This window comes from Serinus canaria, chromosome 1 (genome assembly GCF_022539315.1).
Source record: "Serinus canaria isolate serCan28SL12 chromosome 1, serCan2020, whole genome shotgun sequence".
Lineage (NCBI taxonomy): Eukaryota > Metazoa > Chordata > Aves > Passeriformes > Fringillidae > Serinus > Serinus canaria.
Genome location: NC_066313.1, coordinates 88,519,086 through 88,533,244, shown reverse-complemented (window position 1 = coordinate 88,533,244; position 14,159 = coordinate 88,519,086). Strand labels below are relative to the sequence as shown.

The 14,159-nt window shown below is 40.2% G+C and overlaps 1 protein-coding gene across 1 annotated transcript in view; it reads left to right on the top strand.

Moving 5' to 3' along the window:
- TMEM255B (transmembrane protein 255B) overlaps positions 1 to 14,159 on the top strand; it is a 67,428-nt gene that overhangs the window by 13,787 nt on the left and 39,482 nt on the right. The window lies entirely within an intron of this gene.

Genomic DNA, 14,159 nt, shown 5'->3' with positions numbered 1-14,159 from the left:
TTGATTGGAAGGGTTTAGGAAATCTGCAACCATTGGTAAGATTGTAAAGATTGAAAGTAAGCACAGAAATGCAGAATAAATGTTATATTCCTGTACATAAAAACTATATGCATTGCAGCAGGACAAAAGGGAGTGGAAAGGAAAAGAAATTGCCTATTCAGTTAATTCTATTTTAACTGGACTACCTTTGAGCAATTACTGAAGTATAATTTGGATTTAACCCAGTGTAGCTCTGACAGTTATCTGGCCCCTGTAATGACTCAGTACTTCATTTTTGATTTGTTATTTAAATTGAAAATGAACGCAAATTCAGTGGCACTAGGGGAAAAAGTCTATTTCAAATTGACCATTTTTCTTAAATCTATTTCTCTTTTTGTCTTGAAGTTCTATTTCACTGTGACCTGTCCATTTTAAGTCCAGGTTCTTTCATGGTTGATGAAATGCTAAATGCAACATAAAATATATAATGATTATCAGAATCAGTACAGCAAAACCCCAGCACTCAGTAAGTGATGAGCGTGGAGTTTGAGAAAGAACAAAAGCAGTTAGGCAGAGTGGACAATGGTTTGTTCCTAAAACATGACATTAATAATGTTGCACTTCTTTGACCTCCTTCTTGGCATCCCAGAGCCCGCAGTGGGAGTGCAATGTGCTGACCAAGGTATAACCCTTAATTCAAAGGAACTGCTGCTTGAAGAAGCAGGCTCTGCCTCATTGACTAGCATGATTTCACTTCAGCTCTTAGCATTTGTGCTTGGCTCTGATATGCAAAGCTTGGCACCAGCAGAACAAAATTTCCCTTTGACTAAAGATTTGCACTGATTTGGGATGTTTCTAACCAGCAAACAGAAGGCATCTCAAGCATAATGTGTGGCTTTCCCTTTTTGCCTCTCCTGTACTCTGCAAAGCAGATAATGTATTGAAGGGCAGTGTATAGCTGGATGTTGTTTCATTCCAAAGGCACACTTAGTCCAGCCGGATGGGTGAAAAACATGATACTGTCCAAGTCAAATGGATTTGATTGTAAGACATGAAGTTTTCTTGCTTGTTTGCTTGCTTGCCATCTCCTCACATTACAACAGCACAAAGTATTTCCAGGTAGGAAGTGAGATGCTGAAATTACATACAGGAGTGGTGAAGGCTAGGTGTGCAGGGGGCTCCTGACAATACAGTTAAGCTGAGAGCAGTGAGTAGCGCTGAGGGAGAGCTGTAAGAGGTTTCTCTTCAGAAAATACATCTTTTCTGAGGAAGTGGCACGAGCTTGCACCCAGAAATGAATCACTCCCTGAATGTGCAGTGTCGATGTGACACCATGCATGCAGTTTTAGCTAAGCCAATGCATAAACCGAGCAATGGCTCACAGCTTGCACTCACACTTCTCTCCAGTGCCAGCCTCACCCAGCCATAGTGTTTGCAAGACTGAAAATGAGCACCCTGAAGCTGTGGTGCCTACAAGAGTGATGGGGAGATTCAAAGGCAGCATCATGGCTGCCAGGGTTTTGAATGTTTGCAGTATCACAGTGCTGCCAGGGCTCTGGGAGCTACAATGAGAGCAGCACAGCTGTGGCAGAGAGCAGGCAGGAAGGGCATGGGAGGAGGTACAGGAAAAAAAGGACACAGGGAGGATGGGGAGAGGTCATTGGAGCAGGAGTGACCCCTCATGAGATGGTGAGTAAGCACAAACCTTGGTAATTAGGATGGAAGCAGCTGTGTGCAGCAGGTCTGACACCCAAAGTCATCCACTGCTGAGGCTTCCTCATGTATTCTTCATGCTAAAACATTTTGTTTTCTCGCTGACATGTCTAGGATGTACTCAGATATAAACCTAGTGCTCAGCCTGGTCCTTGACTTGTTCAGAGAAATGGAGGCAAAGCTTCCAACAAAGCAGAATTTGAAAACATGAGGAAGATACAAACATGGAGCTCTGCACACAGACAGAAAAGGCAAAGCTATTTATTCAGGCTTCTCAAGGGATGCTAAGTTTAGATCCCTTAATATGCTTGCTTCCCAGCCTCTGTCAACAAGAGTTAGATTTCAAATGAAGTGTTGAAAAGACACTATAGCTGAAGTTGGAGAAACAAAGCAATCATTTTCTCTTCTGTTTTCAGTTGATAGACTTCCCTTACAGTGCAAGCATCCCTGTCCTGCATTGACATTGTGTGAGGTAGGATTTTAGTATAATCTCTGATTATTTTCGTAACACTGGACTTTACATCTGTTTCAGAATAGAGGATTTTTTGAAGCAGGTACATGTGTGAACCAGCCTTTAGAAGAGGCAAACCTCTTTCACTTTTTTCAAAACCGATATATCTTGTAAATTATACCCATCGGAAAATGCCCACTGGGCATTTTATATATAGGTGATGGTTATTAATATATACACCCCCCCCAAAAAAATAATGCTATATATACACCTAATTAGCTCTGTTCAAACATGGTCTATTTCATTTGCTGTTTGCAAATCAAACATTCTGAAGAAATTAGCTTTAGTGCAGATTTTGATCAAAGATACTAATTACTGATTGATTTCATGTCACATATTAGGCTAATTAAAGTGGCTTGTTTTAATAAAGAAAGACCACTGAAATTCTGCAGATCCCCTGAGACTATCTTTGATGTTTCTGTGCAAAAAAAATGGAAGAAGCCTTTACTGTTGCAGGGGAAGTGCAGAAAATGTAAAGGTAATCTTTGTAATTACCAAGGTATTATTTCTCACCTAAACTCAAGTTTCTGACAAAGTTAACAGCACTTCCTTCTTTCAGTGTTGATTTTCTTCATGCTCATATTTCATACAGTTCAGAGAAAAACAATTAATGCTGAAGTAAAAATGTTAATAATGGAAGAAATTAGTAATTATCCTTCTCTTGTTTAGCACCTTTGAAATTATTGAAATGGAAAAGACCTACTGATGCCTTTTCAGCCATAAATGTGTGCTAGGTTTTGTGGTGTGATCTAACTGCACATTTCAGAAACAGACAGGATTTATATAATCAGAAGAGGTTGACACTGACACTTGAATGAGCTCGAGTGGCTCCTCCTTATGAATCTGCATTTTTTTCAAAATATAACAGCATCTTATTAGCTGTTAACTTCAAGTAGCTTATTCTTTGAGAATGTCTTCCTGCTCTCATGACTAGCTCTTCAAGTCTGTGATGAGGTGCTCTTCAGAGGCGTCTTGTTCTCTCCTTGGGTTCAGGGACAGACCTTGAAGGGAGGTTTATGCCACGTTCTGGAGTTGTAATTAGCTAGAGTGTGGTAAGAAAAATCCTGTGTTAAGTGACAATTATATTTCTCTTCTATAATATTGAGGATATTACAGAAGATATCATACTATAATTCTCTCTGATTTTGAGTTGAGAGCAGATCAGCCTAAGTGTAGATGGCCCATAAGCCTGGTAAAGTCTTGGGTATTAGCTGCCTTATTTTGCAGGAATCAGCTTTGAGGCCCCTTTTAACCCTTTTTGGAAGGGATTTGGAATGTGGTCTATCCATGGTAGGTCTGGGAAATCTGTGTTATTCCCTGTAATGCAGGAAAATATTCCACAAAAACAGGAGTAGAAGTGAGATGAGTAACTGGAAATGTTTTGAAGGCTGAGTTATTTCAGCTGCAGAGGAGGAGGATAGGTGATATATTGGTGGGTATGAAAGCACCTTCCAAAATGAAGACAAGTAGAATTAAAAGAAGAAAGTTCTGTGGGCAAGTATATGTAAAGAAGTGGAAAAGTTGTTTCTAATAGTGTAATATTATGAGAGACGTTTTTCTATTATTAGTGTGGTATAGTCCATTATTAAAGACTAAGTAAAATACTTTTGATTTTTTTATGCAGTTCTTTGACCTTGTGCATTTAATGTGAGGATTTCCAATTTATAATAAATGTAAATACACACTGACACAAAGAGCTCTTTTCTCTTCCCTCCTTTGCTCCTTCCTCTATCTTGCTGACTCCTCCTGCTCCTCTTCCCTGCCCTGGCTAAAAATACTCTCCGCTAGTGAAGTGAGTAAAAAGATTGCCAGCCAAGTGAGCATCAGACATAGCACAAGTTAACTGGTGGGGCTGCATGGGTAAGGGTGGAGAGGAATCTGTGGAAGGAGGGAACAAGACTTGTCCCTTTTGCTGGGAATAATCTGTTATATCAACTCACTGTGGTGTGAAACCATCATCTAAGTGTTGTCAGTGAGTTAAATGCCTGAAGATAGATAGCATAAATTTCCCAACAGTGTTGGAGAATTTTGAAGTTCAGAGACTCAAAAATAGATGCTTTCACTGTGCGATTTATGAAAGGAAGTGTGGGAGGTGTTTCAGCTCTTCCCTGATCTAGTTCCTTATAGATTGGCATTTCATATTGCACATCTACAGGTGTATGCTTTCAGATTTTACCAGCACAGATTCATCAGCTAGACATGCAAATATTTATTTATATGTAAATATTTTAATATAGAAATCTATTATGAAATTATAATTATATAATACATAACCTGTAATATAAGCTCACACATGTACATTTATGTATTTACAGCTGACATGCCTGGCAAATAGCTGTAATAATGACAAAGAAGTCTATGGCACTGAGCCTCTGACGTTATGTCTTTATTGTGCAAAATGCTTTTTAGACTGTTCATAGATGTGTGTGCCAGGCTGTTTCAGCTGGCAAAGCTGTAATGGGTAACACAGTCATGTCTGCAGCAATCTTTGTGCTCCATCATCAGGGCTGTGTCTGACATAGCTAGAGAAATGCCACCAAGTACCTCCACCTGCAGCCCAGTACTGTAGTTCTTACCTCCCACACAGCCCTCTGCTGGTCCTCTGGTTGTACCAGTCTCAGGTCTTACCCACCTCAGGTTTCTCACCTCATTGGAAGAAAGAAATGTAATGTTGGTTACAAAGGGAGAAATTTTGAAAGAGATTCTTTGGTTTCTGTTTGGAGAGCCTACTTGGCAACCAGAATTACTTTAGTTTGTTTCTGGAAGCTTAAATTCAATAGAAACAGAAAGAGGATGCATACCTGCATGAATGAAAATGTCTTTCCACCACCAGAGCTTATTTCCAATACTGAAGTCTAAAGGCTGTCAGCATTCTTTTGAGTCAGAGACTCAAACCACAAAATCAGTTTAAGCTCTCTATCGTATTAAAAGGCAGTTTTTGGGATGTGGTTCCTTTCAGATTTTGCTTGGGAACAGCACATAGGATTAAGTGCATAATAGGGCACTTTTATACTGCCAGTTTGTTTGCTTGTGCTGTTTATGTAATGAAAATGTTTCTGTCACACAGTTGAAAACAAAAGTAAACCTTATGACCCATGAAATGTGTTTGTGGAACAATAAAGACGTCAATTACTCTACCTAGCAAGCAGGAGCATGGGATAGAAAGTGTCAGTAAGGAATCTAATTTCTGGTGTGTGCATAGTAAAGGTGAGGTGGGATGTGCCCTGTGAGAAGGACAGCCAGTTTCTGAACCTCTTGTAGAAGAATTAGCTCAATATAAATAGCCAAATATCCCTGATGGACAGATCGAATCTTCCAGACCCTTCAGGTAGAATTTCACTAAAAAAATGCCTTGTAATTCATGCATTTCTCTAAAGAGTGTGTGTGCATGCAATTACTGTATAGGGAAAGAGGATTTGTCAAAACAGAGACTTTGGTGTAAAAATAGTTCTTGCTGCTAAAACAGTCAGCTCTGACAGTCTCGATCTATGTAAATGCCACCATTTTTTACCAGGAAGCATAAACTTTTATGACACATGGTATGCTATATCTTTTTGGATTATTGTTCTCATACCACTCAGAACAGCTGTTTAAGTGATGAAATGACCTTGTTCCAGCTTAAGCAATAAAAGAGCATCCATAAAAAGAAATATGTGATGAATTCCTATAATGTCAGCGCTGTTAATCAGTGAATCTAAATTTGTTTCACTTTTGTTCCCTTTCCTTTAATGCTGTGTTTAGCTTTTTCTTTTAGAGTGAATTTGATGTCCTTAAATGTGTAATGATTTTTAACTGTTCTTATCTAAGTGCTTCAGTTGAGGTTTGCAAAGGGGAATTCTTACCAGTTTTAAGTGCCTACTGGACTCAGACTTGATTAAGCTAGATCCAAAACCATTAGCATTTCTCTAGCTGTGACTCCAGAAGAATTTTTTTCTCTTTTCTGTGTAAGGGTGGCCAGAGAGTGGCACTATCTGGAAAAGCACACTAGATTGAACTGCCCTGAGAAGCCCCAGTGCTGCCCTACATAACAATAGAAGTCTGAAACGGAGGAGAGGGGGCTGATCACACACCTGATTTAATGGGATGGAAGAAAAGTAGAGCAGCTATTTTTAAAAAATCACTCTAAAAGGCATGAAAACACAGGAGCAGGGCATATGCGCTGCACCTCCTTGAAGTAGAAAAAGTCAGCCAGTAGGGGGGTTGGATCAATGCAAACTTGGGACAAAATACAGCAGTGCTTTTTGAATGAGTTGAGTAAAGCTGAGATGAGCTGCTGCTAGAAGGAAATCAGGAACTGCAGTAATGGTTACCAGGATGATCTGGAGTTCCTAGATGTTGTGAAGGCTTAAAAGAGCACTATAGATAATAAAGATAACTCTGCACCAGAAAAAAAATTCCTTTTTTTTGTTTCCTTCTGTTTCTTGTCTTAGAAAATGTAAAGCAAGTACAGTTCCATCTAATTTTTTTTACAACTGCTTTAATAATATTTGCTGGAGTACATTGAAGTCTCAGATTCAACCAAAATCCCAGGAGACTTGATAGTGCATCATCAGTGGTAGCATTTTTAACTGAATCAAGACAAGCATTTTACTCATCAGTGAATGAATTATCTTGAATTTAATATGTGTTCATTTACACATAAATCATATTCGTTCTCTGATTGCAATGTAATGGTGACTCCAGTTTCAAATTCCTAAGTACACAGAAACTGCTTGATATAGGTTTTTTATTCTGTAGATTGGTCATTCTAGGAAAGATCTGCTTTGCTAAAACAATTTGAAATAATTTCCTAGCTATTTTAAGTCTGGTTTTGTAGCTGATATTAGATTATGGGAGAAGAAATAATGTATTAACCAGCTAACCTTTCCCAGTAATTTTGTTTCATGTTTCGTAATGGCTATTGATTTAATTCCTACCATTCTTTCATTGCTTGAAGATAAAAATATGGGAAAATTTGTCTTTATTTCATATAATGTTTTTCACAGAAACTGTATCTTCATGTGTTCTTCAACTTAGAAAAAAAAGACAAGATGAATTACAGAAAGCTTAAAGCAAATGCTTTGGCATAAATTAAGGATTAATGCTCAAGACAACATTTCTAGAGGGTGAAAACAACAGAGAGACCTAGATAGGTAACTATTAGAGCTAGCATACAAGGTTTTATTTGGACAGTACAACGTTAAGGCAAAATGTTTCCATGCTCCTTTTCTAGGGACAGTATTGAACTATGGGCTTTCATGCCCTAAAGGGAAATAGCAAACAAAGCTGGCTGAGTGAGCCCTCCTGCCATGGGACCCAGCACAGCCATCACACAAACCTGGGCCTGTGTCAGTGTGCTCAGATCCTCAATTTTCCCATCTCCATAACAAGCTGCAACAGCAAATGGCACAAGGAAAGTTCCCAGCAATTGAGCAGTCTGTTCATTTGATCAGTAAAGTAGTCCCTGTTCTAAAGATATCTGTGTGTGCCTTTAGGAGCTGGAGTAAGCAGGCTCAGGACCTGTACTCCCTTTCTTTTCTTACTCAACTGTGCTGCATAAACCTGCTTGGGTTGGGGGAGAGCCAGGACTGCTCAGTCACCCTGTTGCACATTTCCCATCCTTGGATAGTTCTGCAGTCCCTTGCAATTGTGTGTAGCCTAAATGATGAATTATCTACAGGAGTTGAGCAGCAGTACCACCGGAAGAGAAAAATAGAAAGCAATGTGTCTACCTTTTTACTGATGCCTATGTATGATAAAAATTAACTGTGACTATGTAAGGTATAACAAAAGATGTTGCAAATCCTGCCTTTCACAATTTTGCCCTTCAGGATGTGGGGCAAGGAAAAAAAAAGATAAATTTTCCAAACGAAAATGCCACTTTGATTTTGAAAGTGGATTTTGATCTTGTTTTTTCTCTTTGGCACAATAATTTATACCTCTCATGTGGTTTTTGTATTCTTTCCCCTTTGTTTATCTAATTAATTCGACCTTTTTATGCATGTGAGGTTGCTTAAATGTCTCATGGGACTTTTCTCCTGCCTGTGTTACACCAACTGGCCTTTTCATGTTGCTATTTTTCCTAATTATCCCTGACACAATACTGGGAAACAGCAGACTTCTTCAGAGGCAGTAAAACAAAAGTCTCCTTGACCACAAACAACAAAATAACCCCAGTCCTTATGATTTATTCATTACAGCTAAAACCTAGCTTTTACTTTGATAATCCCTAAGACTGTAAATTACAAGGAACAGGTGAAACAATCTATTAGTTGCTGTCAGCACTTCTGCCTCCTTCCCCTCTCTCATGGCTACATGGTGTCACCTTTTCACTTGAGCTGAATCTAGTGCTCATCTCTCTCTAATCAGTTTTCTGATTTAACTCATTGGAGGGAATAAGTAGTTTCTGCCTGTGGAGTGAATTGCACTGGCTTCCTGTGTGTTTGGGTGGGCACAGGAGCTGGGATGAAGGGATGCAGCCCTTTGGGACAGAGAGCAGGAGAAAGGGCTTGACAGCAGGGAATCAAGCTAAGGATTGGAGAAGGTGCTGTTTGAGTTGGCAGTGAGCAAGCAATCACACAGGCTCAAGTCTATGCCCTGAGGTGCTATTAACAACAGAGAGAGGGAAGGAAATCTGAATCAATGATCTTTGGTTTTGTTGATAATATTGAACAATATGACTGGACTTGCTGAATTCAACAGTGATTATACTGTGAAAAGGCCATAGTTTTCAAACTTGGTCACTTGATCTAAGGATGGGACTTAATCTAAACAAATGACAACACAATCATGAAATCACAGGATGGGTTAGGTTGGAAAGGACCGTAAAGAGAAGATCACCTAGTTCCAGACCCCATGCCATGGACAGACATACCTTCTGCTAGGCCAAGTTGCTCCAACCCCATCGAGCTGGGCTTTGGACAATTCCAGGGATGTGACATCCACAGGTTTTCTGGGCAACCTATTCCACCTTCACAGTAAGGAATTTATTCCTAATACCTAATCTAAATTTCCCCTTTTTTAGTTTGTAGCCATTCCCCCTTGTCCTCTGACTACATGGCCCATATAAAAAGTTCCTCTCCAGCTTTTTTTGTAGGGTTACTTTAGGAACTAGAATACATAGTTTGGGCAGTCATGAAAGTCTTTCACCATTATGAATTCTTGTGATTGTAACCAGCGCACAGCTATGACTGGAGCTGGCATTAATGAATAACGAACATGATGTAATCCCACCCCATTGGGGTGTGACAGCCCTCCAGCAGAGCCTCAGTTACAGCCATGCCATTGTTTAAGAACTGGCCTATGGAAAGAATATGTTGTCAGACCATAAACTGTGGAGCATATTACCTGGTGTAGTGAGAAACCTCCTAATTAGCTCAGTTGTGAAAACTGTAGGAGTCTTGCCTATGCTTCATTTTCATCGCAGCGGCAAAACATCTGTCCACAGGGCAGGGAAAAGAATTGGCTGTTGTGTGAGGAGCAGCCACACAGGAGAGGGCATTCCAAATTAGAGAAAATTAATTCACAATTAAAGTACTTATATACAGGCCCATTTCACAAGACAGGCAGTGCTTAGTTGACAACAGCATCTGAAATACAATGCAGTGCAATGAGTTTAATTATCTTAATTTTGCAGGCTAATAATCTATAGACCCGCTGAGGTACCATGGTAACAGATGCAGCTCCTGGCTGAGATTAGTTGTTCCAGATCCCTGGTTGCACCAGGGTGAAAAACCATTCTCTGTTTTTGATTTGTGATATGAGTTTTTGTAAACTTCTACTCTTACATCATCATCCCCATTGAAAAAGTGCAGCAGATTTATTTAAGCCTACAGTTCTGATCTTGGGGACATGGGGAAATCAAACCAATAAAAAGGCCCACAGAATTCAACTGTAATTTGGGACATGTAATGTTAGGGGCAGCCTGCAACAAACTGCCCCATGCATTTTTTTTCCAAATACTCAAACCTGTGTGGGAATAAAAAAGGACTTTACAAACCTGTGGCATAACATTTACACACCCTTTTGCAAAGACTTAACTTTCTAGAGCAAAAACTATTGAATGACAGTGGTTGTCAATTTACATCAGTCAGCGTAATTCTGATTCCTTCTCTGCCTGGAAAAGAATCCCAGGGAGGCTTGATGAATAGCACAATGGAGACATTGGAGGCTGTGCAATGCAGAAGTAGCCATTTAGCATGAGGGAAGTGAATCTGTTAGCTGTAATGCAATTTGCATCCAGTACTGAGGTGATTTTGAAAACAAAGATCCGTGCATTTTTCAGTCTCAGATCTACTTGGTCTAGATCAAGAGAATGAAGTATCTCACACAGCATCTGGTGCTAGATATGATTGTCATTATCTGAGAAGTGCTCTTTGGTTGAGGATAGGTAGAGGCTAAATTAGAATCATGAGGAAACCAGGGATGTGCCAGAATTGAGAGTCTAGCTAGCTCCCAGAAGTATTCCACAGGGCTGTTGGAAACAGCCAGAGAGGTGCCAGCCTGTAGCCAGCATGGGCTTATGCTGAGGAGCAATGTGGTTTTCTGTGGGTCTGCTGGCAAGCGTTGGCTGTAGGTCTCTGCGTGTCACACAGCAGGAATGCAGCGCCATCTGTGTGTCATTCAGTGCAGAGTGTGCCTGGGGACCTGAGGAGCAGTGTTTGTGTGCAGTTGTACATGAGTGTGCCTGCAGCTAGGCTGGCCTCATCAAACTCAAAAATCCTCTTGGGTCCAACTCTTATGGAAATCCTTGTGGGATACTTAGCTGCCAACTCCCTGGGCCAGGTGCATTTCTGGCAGCTGAACAAGAGTCTGTGACCAGCATCTCTGGCCACTGTGTGTCCTCTGTTGCCTTCACTTGTTCTGGAGGGTGATAGTGCAGGCAGTGGTGTTGTATGTCTGCTGAAAGACAGGAGGTTGTCCAAGACAGGTGAATTCTCAGAAAAAAATGCACATCTTTTCTGAAAGAAGTCAAGAATTGAGTAGTCCAGCCTTTCACTAGTTTTGTGTTTTTGAGTGTTTTCATAGTTCTGTGACACAGCTGAAGATAGATTACAGCGCTTCAGTTAATACTGTGTACAAAAGTCCCTCATTCCATGCACTGTCTTGTTCTCCCTTTTGCTAAAACTCCTCTGTTAAACAACTGCCTTTTGAGTTTGATTGTTAGGCTCACACAGTACAGTTTTCAGTGTTTAATAGCTGGTTTTATGGCTCCCTTGTAAATAATCAAATTATTGTATTCCATACAAGAATCAGGAGTAAACATGTTTTGATGGCAAGAGCTGTAGAGAAGCCTGGCTGAACACCAAGGGAAAAGCAAGAGCAAAGCTGTTTCTTGAATAACTGGTCAAATATATTGCTATAAATAATGAATAGCTGCCCTGACAAAACATAATGCTGTTGAAAATCGAGATAAGATGATGTGATGGATGAGTATTTATTTTCTTTAAAGTGTTATTTCTTTTACCTGTCAGCAAACATTCTCTATCTTTAAATGAACTGCACTTCTTCTCTTTCTAGACAGTCCTAGGCTTGTGAACTCACTGCTCCAGCAATCACCTACTACTGGGGAAAATTAGCTTTTGAATTTACAACAGCTCTTCGTTTGGTTGTCCTGGCAATTTTCAGAAGTAATTAATTTTGTATTTGTTTTTTAATGTTTTTCACATTCTTAATAAGCAATGAGAGATTTGAGAGAGAATAGAAATCTGTAATTTTATTTTAAGGAATTTTTTTAGTGGTGCTTTTGTATTATCACTTCTTTTGTTCAAATATATATAAGGCAATTTCAGTCATAAAAAGCTCTCAGTGTCATGTTCTGCCACTTTGGCATCATGATAAATATTACTTCAAGAAATGAAATTGATTCTAAAGAGACTGCTCATTGAAGTAGTTGCTAGTAGTTATGGATAGGAACAGCAGGCTCTGGTTGTAAACCTTTGACTTGCAGACAGTTCCTTGGAAACCTAGATGATCTCCAACATGACTGAGGAGTGCAAAGCTCCTCAGCTTTTTTCTGTAGCTCCTTTCGATACTGTGATTTACTGCACCTTTTTATGTGGTCTCCTAAGGCTATATGGTGAAACTGAAAGGCCAGTACTCTCATTAGGTGATTTAAGCTGTCTCCTAAGGCTATATGGTGAAACTGAAAGGCCAGTACTCTCATTAGGTGATTTAAGCTATCTCAATGAGTGGAAAATATTGGTTTGAGGTTGTAGATCATCAATAAATTGTTCATGTGTGAAATGAAAAGCCACCTTGAGGTCAGCTTCCAGTAAATTCATCTTGGGCTCAGGCAATTTTGCAACACCTGGCTTAGCCCAGTAATTATTTGATTGACTGCTGTGACTTGAAAAACAAGATAGAGGTATCAGACAATAATGGCTTAATCAGAACTTTTAAACACTACTGCTTTTTCAAATAAAGAGATCAGGATCTGTAGCAAATGCAGCTGCCACATGGCAGCACAGCCCACTACCCTGCAGTGATAGGAGTCCACAGCCTTTTCAATCTGATGAATTGCATGCCAAGATCTTTAGACAACCAGGTTCATGAGACATGACCTTCCACCCTGGAGAACCATGGGCTAGCAGAGGTTGAAGGGTGATGCAGTCAACAGTGTTTTCCTAGGGTTTCAGCAAGTTGGAGCTGGCTGCAGGGGGAATGCAGCAGGCTCCCAAGATCAGCCAATATCATCTCAGCCACATTTGTGTGCCCCTTTTCTCCCCATGCTGAGGATTCCAATTCCACAGCAATCCCTGTGGCAGTGCTGGCTCATCTCTGATTGCATGAGACATGAGCTAAGGGGAGATTAAAGGAGTGTGTCAGTAAGCATTGTGATTCTTCTGCTTTTAAGCTGTACTTTTTACGAATTCTCCAAGAGCTCTTACCTCCAAGTGGGTGATATTGCTTTGATCTGTGCATCCAAGGTGTGGGCTTATATGGTTGTAGTTTCTTACCTGCCCAATATAAATATTTTTGAGAAAATCAACAATGCTGCATCCTCTGGAAGCACTATTGATATTGTACTATTCTTAACCTAACACAAGCTAAAGAGTCCATTTTTCAAGTGAGTTAGTGATGCCTTACAAATTTGTGAAAATGGCATCTAGGTAATGCAGATTTTATGTAGGCAAAAGGATATATGAACTGTGTGGATACATTTTTTGTAATCTGTACCTGGGCATTTCAGGAATACATGCTGTGAAGGAGCATTTGATAACTAGTAAATAAAAAAAAGGGTTCCACATTCTTAACTGGAATGTGAGCCCTGTCAAAAAAAGAATGCTGTTCTGTCAGTTTTCAAGATTTTTTAAATCTGTTTTTGTTATTAATTATAACTTAAGAATGTAAATTAAAATCAACATATAGGATGTTTCAAAAGGTTCCTCTTGGGACTTTGCCTGAGAAATGTCAGAGACATGAGAAGTATACATTACATTACATTAAAAAGCATAGCCAGATAGTGCATATCAGGTTCACCTGCAGCAACTCACTCCTTCAAACTCAGGGTGCAGAAGTCCTCAACATCACAAAACCCTCTAATCTGGGAGAGGAAGGACTGTCAGGTTCTCTCCCTCATCAGATGGCACTGGGGCTAGAAAACCCAGGGGAGTGCCTTGCCAAGTGTACAGTTGGTCTTTCAGGGCTTCATCTTTACAGTTGGTCTTTCAGGGCTTCATCTCACCTGGCTCAAAGCACTGCACCCTTCAGATGTGACCTCAGAAGAAGCCAGTGTCACCTCAGAAGTGTGTGCTAGCAGCACACTGACTGTCCCTGGTGGAAATGCATTCCACATTCTTTCCAAGTCCTGTTGCTCTCTCCAGAGTGAATTGGGCAGGAGCTCATGGTGTCTGGGGTTGTCCTAGCCCTGCAGTTGCTGTCAGAGCTGCAGCACAGAGAGCAGGGGGCTCAGCATGCCCAATCTGCACAGCTTTTTCCCCCAAGGCCTCCATATCACCACTGCTTGTGCCAGAGC